The 11,654-nt window shown below is 41.2% G+C and overlaps 3 non-coding genes across 3 annotated transcripts; 1 reads left to right on the top strand and 2 right to left on the bottom strand.

Moving 5' to 3' along the window:
- The first annotated feature begins 2,391 nt into the window (after positions 1–2,391).
- On the top strand, positions 2,392–2,505 carry LOC140287900 (U5 spliceosomal RNA). Its single transcript, XR_011911847.1, has one exon. It is a non-coding gene; the product is annotated as a U5 spliceosomal RNA (small nuclear RNA).
- Positions 2,506–5,494: 2,989 nt separating this feature from the next.
- LOC140287903 (U2 spliceosomal RNA) lies at positions 5,495–5,685 on the bottom strand. Its single transcript, XR_011911850.1, has one exon. It is a non-coding gene; the product is annotated as a U2 spliceosomal RNA (small nuclear RNA).
- Positions 5,686–5,993: 308 nt separating this feature from the next.
- LOC140287902 (U5 spliceosomal RNA) lies at positions 5,994–6,107 on the bottom strand. The gene has a single exon (XR_011911849.1). It is a non-coding gene; the product is annotated as a U5 spliceosomal RNA (small nuclear RNA).
- Positions 6,108–11,654: the final 5,547 nt, after the last annotated feature.

The raw sequence follows: 11,654 nt of genomic DNA, 5'->3' as shown, positions 1-11,654 counted from the left end.
CAGCCGAACAACTCCGCTCCCGCATTTGATGGTGTATAGTCGGCCATTCTCACCCTTTCTCATCAGCTTTTTGCAAATTATGATCTGACATTCACACCTACTTGCAGTCGAACAGCTCTGCTCCCGCTTTTGATTATGTTTGGTTGGATATTCGAACCTTTTCTTAACTTCTTTTTACATATTTTGGTTGGACGTTCACACCTTCTTGTAGCCGAACACTTCCACTCCTGCTTTTGATGATGTATGGTTGGGCATTCACACTTTTTTTTTGCCCATTTTTCAGGAATTAAGGGTGGACATTCACACCTTGCAGCTGAACACCTCCTATCCCACTTATGATCATGTGCGGTTTGATTTTCGAAAAGTTTCTTTCATGTTTTCTAGCAATTATTGATGGACATGTAGACCTTCTTGCAGCTGAACACCTCCGCTCCCGCTTTTGATCATACATTGTCAGGCATTCGCACCTTGTCTTACCCACTTTTTACAAACTTTAGTCGAACAGTCACACCTTTTTGCAGCCGAACACCACCTCTCCCGCTTTTGATGATGTATGGTCCAGCATTCTTACCTTTTCTAACACATTATTCAGCAATTATGGTCGGACATTCACACCTACTCAGAGCCGAACACCTCCGCTCCCGCATTTGATGGTGTATAGTCGGGCATTCTCACCCTTTCTCATCAGCTTTTTACAAATTATGATCTGACATCCACACCTGCTTTTGATAATGTATTGTTAGGCATTCGCACCTTTTTTTTAATACAAAGTTTGTTGTTTATTGTTGAAACTTCATCAGAAGTGAAGAAATAAATGAATGCCTATCAACAAATGTGGGATCTAAACTCTAGTGCTTCCTCTAAAATAATTTCCTTTCTCAATTTAGAAATGTGTGTGTGTAAGTCACAACACCCGTGACACCAAAACGGCTTTCTTTTCTCTACACTCTCCACTATGAGCACACACACCAAATCAGAAAGGCTTTTTTCTCTCTTTTCTACATTATGGACTGTGGGGACACAAAACCGCTCTCTCTATTTTTTTTTTTATCGTGTGCCAGGGCGTTGTCTCATGTATTAGATTATGCTTAAGATACGAATGGGTTTATCAGTCACATCAGAATCCATACATACTGATCCTCCCGTAATAAAATGGTCGGATCTTATCAAACACACTTTGTTTCTTGTGACAATCAAGTCAGCGAAACAGCGTATACACGTCAAGACACTGAATCAAGTTTGCCACAAGAACTCATAAGTTTGGCAGTATTGCTCTGCCATCAGCAATGATGCACCCATTTTATTTTCGTGAGACATGTGCAAGCACCTGTTCATCTACTGTTCTATCACTATGAATTAGTGATCTATTATCAATAAGGATACTTCTACAACTACTATCAAAGTATGTCCGGACTTCTTATGTTGTCAGTTGCTATATATGAATAAGTGGGTAGCTACTGACAAGCATTAAGCATGTCACACAGCCCAAACATATAACATTTCAGGACACACCACACAGTTAACAACCACAGTGAAGCGTGTCAAAGCCCAAACATGTAACATTCAACAGGACACTTACACAACACATTCAAATCAAACAGTCAGACAACATACAAGAACATATACCCCAGCCGGCATTGCTCCCTGCCTATTTTCGTACAGTACACTATGTGTGCGCACACCTTTATTCACAAACTCTTCAACTTATACTCTTTTACCGAAGCTGCTACAGCTCGATTGGCCGAATACCCTTTGATCCTATTTCGGTGAATTTGACATCTGCCTTACATATAACAGATTAGCGGTTTAGCAGTTTTAATTTAGTTTGAGTGATGGAATTCATTTTATAGCAAAATCCGAAATCGTGAAGAACTCATGAAAGTAAGCTTATTCTCGGATTCCTGAAACTTTAGATTTGCTCTTTCTTTTACTGCAAAGTACAACGTTGTTTCTTTTGTTTAAATCTTTCTAGACATGGTAAATATTAAGGACAAAGCAGTTTTCACATAGTTTGAGTGAAGGAATTCATTTTATAGATAAAATCCCAAGAGTCTGCTGAGAAAAGAGAGTGAATGCGAAGTAGACTTTAACACGGCTATGGGAGCGAGCCGAGTGTGGGCTAACCAGGAGAATTGCTTGAAAGAAACGCGACCCCGAATGAGCGGTCAGAACAAAGCCTCAATATGGGATTCTCGTGGTGTTTTTGTTGCTGCCTTGTCTTTTGCACAGAGTAAAAGACAAGGCAGCCATCGAATAGGGCCCGATTGTTCCTACTTGGTCAGCCGAGGAGCAAGGGGGGGGGAGCAAGCGTCTCAACCAAGCAAAGCTCACCATGGGGAAGGTGGCTATGCCAACTAGCCTGATGCCCTGCTCCCGCAGTGACGGATAATCGTACTCTGGTTTCTCTTCATAACGTACAAGTCTTTCGCCTTTTACTAAAGATTTCTGTGGAGAGCAGCACTAATGAGTTGTTTCTATTTTTGGCAGGCTTTACCTTTGCGGGTGAAGCCCTTTCTGTCTGTGCAAAAGAAATCTTGTTACTGTGCAGAGTGACTTCTCTGCGTAGAGTCGCCTTACTTGTTGCGACTGTGCCGATGTTCGAAGCTGGAGTGCAAAGTTGTTGCTTGAATGGTGCTTGCTGGAGCATGCGGGAGTGCAAAGTTATACCATTTAAAAGGGCTGAAGAGTGCTCAGTGCAGCGGGTGGGCGACACTCTGGCCACCTTGAAAACCGAGGTTACATCCACTACCAGGGGCAGCCCAAGTTCTGCCGCAAGTGTGGTGAGCATGGGCACCTGGTTGAGGCTTGTACCAAGGTGTTATGTGGGAAGAGCAGAGAAATTGGGCAAACTTTTGGAGAGTGTCCAAATGGCAGGAAATGTAATCTCTGTGGAGAATTAAATCACCTCTTCAGAGATTGCCCTAAATCTTTTGCCAACAAATTAAAGACGGTAAAGCCACAGTCAAGCCAACAAAGAGAAGGACCAAAGGTGGCAGTTGGTGAACAAAGTGAAGAGGTTGACCCAATAAATTCAAACTTCCCGCCAAAAGCTTGGATTGGAAGTGAGGAGCAAAAAGGGGAGGGGCCTGTAGAGGCCTCACCACTCAGTGTTGAAGTCTGTGAGAATTCAGTTAAATGCAACATTGCGTCAGAGGCCAACACCGAGAGTCCGAAAAGGAAATATAGATCACCCTACTCACTTTTCACCTAAAGAAATGAAGGAAGAGCTAGTTTCCCAAGAAATAACCTGAGTGTGTAATTTGTTTTGATAACTTAGAAAAACGAAAATGACATACCTACTTTCCTTTATGCTTTTAATGGTTCTCACCTTCTCAACACTAAATGTGAGAAGTGTGAAATCGAAGACAAGAGCCCAGAGTATTTTATTCTTCTTAGACTCCATAAAATCAGATGTGTTTTTAATACAAGAATGTGGACTACCTTTTTTAAAAAACCATAGACAATGGGAGGAAATGTGGCCCCATTTATCGATATGGAGTGGCTCAAATCAAAATAAAAATGATGGTGTGGCCATTCTAATTAAAAATCCGCATGTTCTGGTGAAAGGTAGCACAGTGGTGAGAGACGGATGGGCACTTTTAGCACACTTGAATTTTATGGGGCAAGACTTTAACCTCTTCAATATTTATGGTTTCAATGGAAAAAATTAAAGGTATGACCTTTTAGAAGATATACAGCTTTACATGCTAGGGCAAGTACCTTTAGTTGTAGGAGGGGATTTTAACTGTATCTTGAGCAGGAAAGATAGAAAAAGAGCAGGGGTAGATTTTAAAGTGGATAAGACTTCGATTTTACTTCAGGGCATATGCAGGGATTTTAAGCTTACTGACTGTTTTAAAACCATGCATCCCAGAGAGGAGGGCTTCACCTGGTTTAGTCATGATGGCACCAGAGCCTCTCGCATTGATTATTTCTTTACTAGAGATTGCCCACCCACTGATGTTAGATTAACCCCTGTTTTCTTTTCAGACCACCTTATGCTCTCCTGCACCCTTTCACCCCCTTCTGGTGTGACGGTAGGAAGTGGTCTGTGGAAACTCAACTGTTCCCTGTTGGAGGATGAAATCATAGTCAGTCAGTACAGGGAATGTTATAAAGAGTGGCATACCCTTCAAGACCTCTACGAAACACATGCACAATGGTGGGAAATGGTGAAGGAAACGACCCAGACTTTTTTTAAACAGCAAGGTAAACGTAAAAAAAGGAAAGAGAATCGATGTATGATGGGACTACATAAACGCTTACAGCGCTACTTTAAACTAAATCAGTGTGGCATAGACTTTAAAGAAGAAATCAAAGATGTCAAAAAGGAAATGTCAGTTTTAGCAGAAATAAAGAGTAAAGGAATTTTTGTAAGAAGCAGGGAGCAGGAAATTGAGGAAGGTGAAAAAGAAAGAAAGTTATAAATAAAAAGGAGTGTATTCAAAATCTAAAAAGAGAAGATGGGTTTTTAACAAAATCCACACAAGAGATGATTGAAACTGTACATACCTTTTATAATAACATGTACAAAGAGAAACCAGTGCACTTGGAAACATCGGCAGAAATTTTAAAATTCGTTGACAAAACCGTAAAAGAGAATGCACACTTGACACAGGATTTTACTGCTTTAGAGTTAAAAAAATGCCTAACAGGTTTTAAGAGAAGTCGAGCTCCAGGTTTAGACGGGCTTCCTGCAGAATTCTATCTGACCTATTGGGACCTTTTATCATCAGACGTTTTAGATGTTTTTAAAGATTTTGAAAAACTCGACCGACTGCCTGACAGTTTTAGAGTGGGAATAGTGACTCTACTTTATAAAAAAAATGATAAGACTGACCTAAAGAATTGGAGGCACATCACACTTTTAAACTTTGACTGTAAACTTTTTAGCAAGGTTTTAGCGACACGGATGTCCTCTGTTTTAGAGGAGGTAATTCACCCAGACCAAGCTTGTGCCATCTCAGGGAGACAACTCAACGACAGCCTCGTACTGATTCGAGACATCATTGATTACGCTAGAGACAGAAACACCCGGCTTGTCATCTTAAATTTAGACTTTGAAAAAGCATTTGATCGGGTCTCGCATCAATATCTCTTTCAGGTGTTGCAGCCATCGAATAGGGCCCGATTGTTCCTACTTGGTGAGCTTTGCTTGGTTGAGACGCTTGCCCCCCCCCCTGCTCCTCGGCTGACCAAGTAGGAACAATCGGGCCCTATTTGATGGCTGCCTTGTCTTTTACTCTGTGCAAAAGACAAGGCAGCCACAAACACCACGGGAACACCGTATTGAGGCTTTGTTCTGACCACTCATTCGGTGTCGCGTTTCTTTCAAGCAATTCTCCCGGTTAGCCCGCACTCGGCTCGCTCCCAGAGCCGTGTTAAAGTCTACTTCGCATTCACTCTCTTTTCTCAGCAGATTAAAAGAAAGTTTCATCTTGGGCTCCCTGAAACTTCCATCCTGCACCGCTGTTTGCTTTTTCACAAGAGCAGAGGAGAGCGCACCGTTCCCAGCGGCACTGCAGTACCGGGTCGAGGCTTGGAGTGAACGGAGCAAGCTTCTTTTTCAACTCCTATTCTTGAAAATCCATTTAATATGTAGTCCTCGTATAGAGGACATATCAGATATTAAACTGATAAGAACAGATACTACACTTGATCTTAGCCAAAAGGCCGAGAAGCGACAACTGTCCACTGGTTCACGTCCGAGGGCCCTTCCTGGCACAATGCGCACTTGTAGCGGTGTTCTTTTTATGGCCATAGGTGGCCAGAGTGTCACTATGCACCTCCGCCCACCTGCTGCACTGAGCACTCTTCAGCCCTTTTAAATGGTATAACTTTGCACCCCCGCACGCTCCAGCAAGCACCATTCAAGCAACAACTTTGCACTCCAGCTTCGAACATCGGCACAGTCGCAACAAGTAAGGCGACTCTACTCAGAGAAGTCACTCTGCACAGTAAGAAGATTTCTTTTGCACAGACAGAAAGGGCTTCACCCGCAAAGGTAAAGCCTGCCAAAAATAGAAACAACTCATTAGTGCTGCTCTCCACAGAAGTCTTTAGTAAAAGGCGAAAGAGTTGTACGTTATGAAGAGAAACCAGAGTACGATTATCCGTCACTGCGGGAGCAGGGCATCAGGCTAGTTGGCATAGCCACCTTCCCCATGGTGAGCTTTGCTTGGTTGAGACGCTTGCCCCCCCCCCCCCCCTTGCTCCTCGGCTGACCAAGTAGGAACAATCGGGCCCTATTCGATGGCTGCCTTGTCTTTTACTCTGTGCAAAAGACAAGGCAGCAACAAAAACACCACGGGAAAACTGTATTGAGGCTTTGTTCTGACCGCTCATTCAGTGTCGCGTTTCTTTCAAGCAATTCTCCCGGTTAGCCCGCACTCGGCTCGCTCCCAGAGCCGTGTTAAAGTCTACTTCGCATTCACTCTCTTTTCTCAGCAGACTCTTGGGATTTTAATCTATAAAATGAATTCCTTCACTCAAACTATGTGAAAACTGCTTTGTCGTTCATATTTACCATGTCTAGAAAGATTTAAACAAAAAAAACAACGTTGTACTTTGCAGTAAAAGAAAGAGCAAATCTAAAGTTTCAGGAATCCGAGAATAAGCTTACTTTCATGAGTTCTTCACGATTTCGGATTTTGCTATAAAATGAATTCCTTCACTCAAACTAAATTAAAACTGCTAAACCGCTAATCTGTTACATGTAAGGCAGATGTCAAATTCACCGAAATAGGATCTAAGGGTATTCGGCCAATCGAGCTGTAGCAGCTTCGGTAAAAGAGGATAAGTTGAAGAGTTTGTGAATAAAGGTGTGCGCACACATAGTGAGCTGTAGGAAAATAGGCAGGGAGCAATGCCGGCTGGGGTATATGTTCTTGTATGTTGTCTGACTGTTTGATTTGAATGTGTGTAAGTGTCCTGTTGAATGTTTGGGCTTTGACACTTCACTGTGGTTGTTAACTGTGTGGTGTGTCCTGAAATGTTATATGTTTGGGCTGTGTGACATGCTTAATGCTTGTCAGTAGCTACCCACTTATTCATTTATAGCAACTGACAACATAAGAAGTCTGGACATACTTTGATAGTAGTTGTAGAAGTATCCTTATTGATAATAGATCACTAATTCATAGTGATAGAACAGTAGATGAACAGGTGCTTGCACATGTCTCACGAAAATAAAATGGGTGTATCATTGCTGATGGCAGAGCAATACTGCCAAACTTATGAGTTCTTGTGGCAAACTTGATTCAGTGTCTTGACGTGTATACGCTGTTTCGCTGACTTGATTGTCACAAGAAACAAAGTGTGTTTGATAAGATCCGACCATTTTATTACGGGAGGATCAGTATGTATGGATTCTGATGTGACTGATAAACCCATTCGTATCTTAAGCATAATCTAATACATGAGACAACGCCCTGGCACACGATAAAAAAAAAAAGAGAGAGAGCGGTTTTGTGTCCCCACAGTCCATAATGTAGAAAAGAGAGAAAAAAGCCTTTCTGATTTGGTGTGTGTGCTCATAGTGCAGAGTGTAGAGAAAAGAAAGCCGTTTTGGTGTCACGGGTGTTGTGACTTACACACACACATTTCTAAATTGAGAAAGGAAATTATTTTAGAGGAAGCACTAGAGTTTAGATCCCACATTTGTTGATAGGCATTCATTTATTTCTTCACTTCTGATGAAGTTTCAACAATAAACAACAAACTTTGTATTATGAGAAAGAACCAGAATCATTCTTCAGGAATCCGAAAATAAGCTCTATTTTATGAGTTATGCAAGAATTCGGATTCTCCTATAAAACGAATTCCTTAACTCAAACCAAGTTAAGACTGCTTTGTCCTTCATATTTATTAATGTCTAATCAAGTTTCAACGATAAACAACGTTGTACTTTGTAGAATGAGAAAGAACTTCTTCAGCAATAAGCATCTCTCGACATATGACGAAGTACAGATTTTGCTATAAAATTAATTCCTTCTATCAGCCTGACTTAAAACTGTTTGTCCTCCTTATTTATCCACTTCAAATCAAGTTTCAACAAATAAAAAAATGTTGTAGTTTGAGAAAGTACAACTTAATCTTCAGCAATCAGTATAAAAAGAGGTGCAAATGCCAACCATACATACCTAAAAGGTGGAGCGGAAGTATTCAGCTGCAAGTAGGTGTGAATGTTCGACTATAATTTGTAAAAAGCGGGTAAGAAAAGGTTCGAATGCCCGACTATATATTAACAAAAGCGGGAGGAGAGGTCTTCGGATGAGAGTGGGTGAGAATTTCCAACCATAATCTATAAAATACGGTGAAAAAAAATTTGTGAATGCCTCATAGAACACTAAAAGCGGAAGTGTTCGGCTGCAAGAAGGTGTGAATGTCCGACTATATTTGGTGAAAAGCAGGTGAAGCAAGGTCTGAATGCCCAACCTAACATCATCAAAAGCGAGATCAGAGGTGTTTGGCTGCAAGAAGGCCATAGTTTTCCAAAAGCGGGTAAGGTGCGAATGTCCGACTAAATATCAACAAAATTTGGGGCGGAGGTCTTCGGATGCAGGTGGGTGGAGAGGAAGCTGTGAATAGCCGACCATAGTTTGGAAAAAGCGGGTAAGAAAAGGTTTGAATGCCCGAACATACACCATCAAAAGAGGGAGCGGAGGTGTTCCGCTGTACGAAGGTGTGAATGTCCGACCATAGTTGGTGAAAAGCGGGTAAGAAAAGGTTTAAATACCCGACTGTACACAATCAATAGCGGGAGCGGATGTGTTCGGCTACAAGAAGGTGTGACAGTCCGACCATGGTTTGTAAAAAGCGGGTAAGAAAAGGTGCGAATGTCCGACAATGTATGATCAAAAGAGACAGCGGAGGTTATCGGATACACGAAAGTTTGAATGTCCTACCATAGTTTGTAAATAGCGGGTAAGAAAAGGTTCGAATGCCCGACTATACACCATAAAAAGCGGGAGCGGAGGTGTTCCGCTGTAAGACGGTGTGAATGTCCGACTATAGTTGGTAAAAAGCGGGTAAGAAAAGGTTAAAATACCCGACTGTACAAAATCAATAGCGGGAGCGGAGTTGTTCGGCTACAAGAAGGTGTGAAAGTCCGACCATGGTTTGTAAAAAGCAGTTAAGAAAAGGTTCGAATATCCAACCAAACATAATCAAAAGCGGGAGCAGAGCTGTTCGACTGCAAGTAGGTGTGAATGTCCAGCCATAATTACTCACAAACGGGGGAAGAAAGGGTAGTATTGCCAGACCATACATGATCAAAACAGGGAGCGGAGGTTCAGCTGCAAGGTGTGAATGTCTGACTATAGTTTGTAAAAAGCGGGTAAGACAAGGTGCGAATGCCCGACAATGTATGATCAAAAGAGAGAGTGGAGGTGTTCGGCTGCAAGGTCTGAATGTCCAACCATAATTTGTAAAAACCGGGTAAGAAAAGGCTCGAAAGCCCGACTATACATCATCAAAAGCGGGAGCGGAGGTGTTCAGCTGCAAGAAGGTGTGAATGTTCGACTAAAGTTTGTAAAAAGCTGGTAAGACAAGGAGCGATGTCCCGACATTGTATGATCAAAAGCGGGAGCGGAGGTGTCCAGCTGTGAGTAGGTGTGAATGTCCGACCATAATTGCTGAAAAATGTGTTAGAAAAGGTAAGAATACTGGACCATACATCATCAAAAGCGGGAGAGGTGGTGTTCGGCTGCAAGAAGGTGTGAAAGTCCGACAATGGTTTGTAAAAAGTGGGTAATAAAAGGTTCGAATGCCCGAATATACATCATCAAAAGCGGAAGCGGAGGTGTTCGGATGCAAGAAGGTGTGAACGTCCGACCAAAGTTTGTAAAAAGCAGTGAAAAGCGAGAAAAAGCTTTTCGTGAGTTCTGCATGATTTGGGATTTTGTATGGGATTTTTTATAAAATGCATTCCTTCACTCAAACTATGTTAAAACTGATTTGTCCTTCATATTTACCATGTCTAGAAAGATTTAAACAAAAAAAACAACGTTGTACTTTGCAGTAAAAGAAAGAGCAAAACTAAAGTTTCAGGAATCCGAGTATAAGCCTGCTTTCATGAGTTCTGCACGATTTCGGATTTTATGTATAAAATGAATTCATTCACTCAAACCAAGTTAAAACTGCTTTGTCCTTCCATATTTATAAATGTCTAGATCGACTTCAACAAAGAAAAACATTGGACTTTGCAGTAGAGGAAGAAGTTGAAATCCATCTACACATTGATAAATATGAAGGACAAAGCAGTTCCCACTTGCCCATAAGAAAAAAAGCTTATTCTCGGATTCCTAAACCTTCAGTTTTGCTCTTTCTTCTACTGCAAAATACAATGTTGTTCTTTGTTGAAGTCGATCTAGACATTGATAAATATGAAGGAAAAAGCAGTTTTAACTTGGTTTGAGTGAATGAATTCATTCTATACATAAAATCCGAAATCGTGCAGAACTCATGAAAATAAGCTTATTCTCGGATTCCTAAAACTTTTGATTGGCTCTTTCTTTTACTGCAAAGTACAACGTTGTTTTTTTGTTTAAATCTATCGAGACATTGATAAATATGAAGGTAAAAGCCGTTTTAACATAGTTTGAGTGAAGGAATTAATTTTATAGATAAAATCCCAAATCATGCAGAACTCCTCAAAAGGGGCGTATGGCTTAATCACAAGTGTGGTTCTTTCTCATTCAGGGTAGTATGAGGAAGTTTATGCTTGAAATATATGTAGAAATGGGTACATATGAAGGAAAAAGCAGTTTTAACTTGGTTTGAGTGAATGAATTCATTTTATACATAAAATCCGAAATCGTGCAGAACTCATGAAAATAAGCTTATTCTCGGATTCCTAAAACTTTTGATTTGCACTTTCTTTTACTGCAAAGTACAACGTTGTTTTTTGTTGAAATCTATCTAGACATTGATAAATACCAGCCGAAACTCTGCTGCCGCTTTTGATAATTTATGGTTGGGCATTCTTACCTTTTCTTACCCGCTTTTTACAAATTATGATCTTACATTCACACCTACTTGCGAACACCTTCTCATCCACTTATGATCATGTGCGGTTGGGCTTTCGCACCTTTTCTTACCCATTTTTCAGTAATTATGGGTGGACATTCAGACCTTCTTACAGCCGAATACCTCCGCTGCCGCTTTTGATGGTGTATAGTCGGGCTTTCGAGCCTTTTCTTCCCCGATTTTTACAAATTATGGTTGGACATTCAAACCTTCTTGCAGCCAAAAACCTCCGCTCCTCTTTTGATCATACATTGTCGGGCATTCACACCTTGTCTTACCCGCTTTTTACAAACTTTAGTCGGACATTCAAACCTTCTTGCAGCTGAACCATCTCCGCTCCCTGTTTTGATCATATATGGTCTGGCAATAGTACCTTTTCTTACCCATTTGTGAGTAATTATGGCTGGACATTCACACCTTCTTGCAGCCGAACACAACCTCTCCCGCTTTTGATGATATATGGTCCGGCATTCTTACCTTTTCTAACACATTTTTCAGCAATTATGGTCGGACATTCAGACCTACTCACAGACGAACACCTCCGCTCCAACATTTGATAGTGTATAGTCGGGCATTCTCACCCTTTCTCATCAGCTTTTTGCAAATTATGATCTGATATTCACACC

Source organism: Leuresthes tenuis, unplaced genomic scaffold (genome assembly GCF_036924035.1).
Source record: "Leuresthes tenuis unplaced genomic scaffold, fLeuTen1.0.hap1 SCAF_175, whole genome shotgun sequence".
In the NCBI taxonomy this organism is placed as follows: domain Eukaryota; kingdom Metazoa; phylum Chordata; class Actinopteri; order Atheriniformes; family Atherinopsidae; genus Leuresthes; species Leuresthes tenuis.
This window is presented reverse-complemented; position numbering and strand designations above follow the sequence as displayed.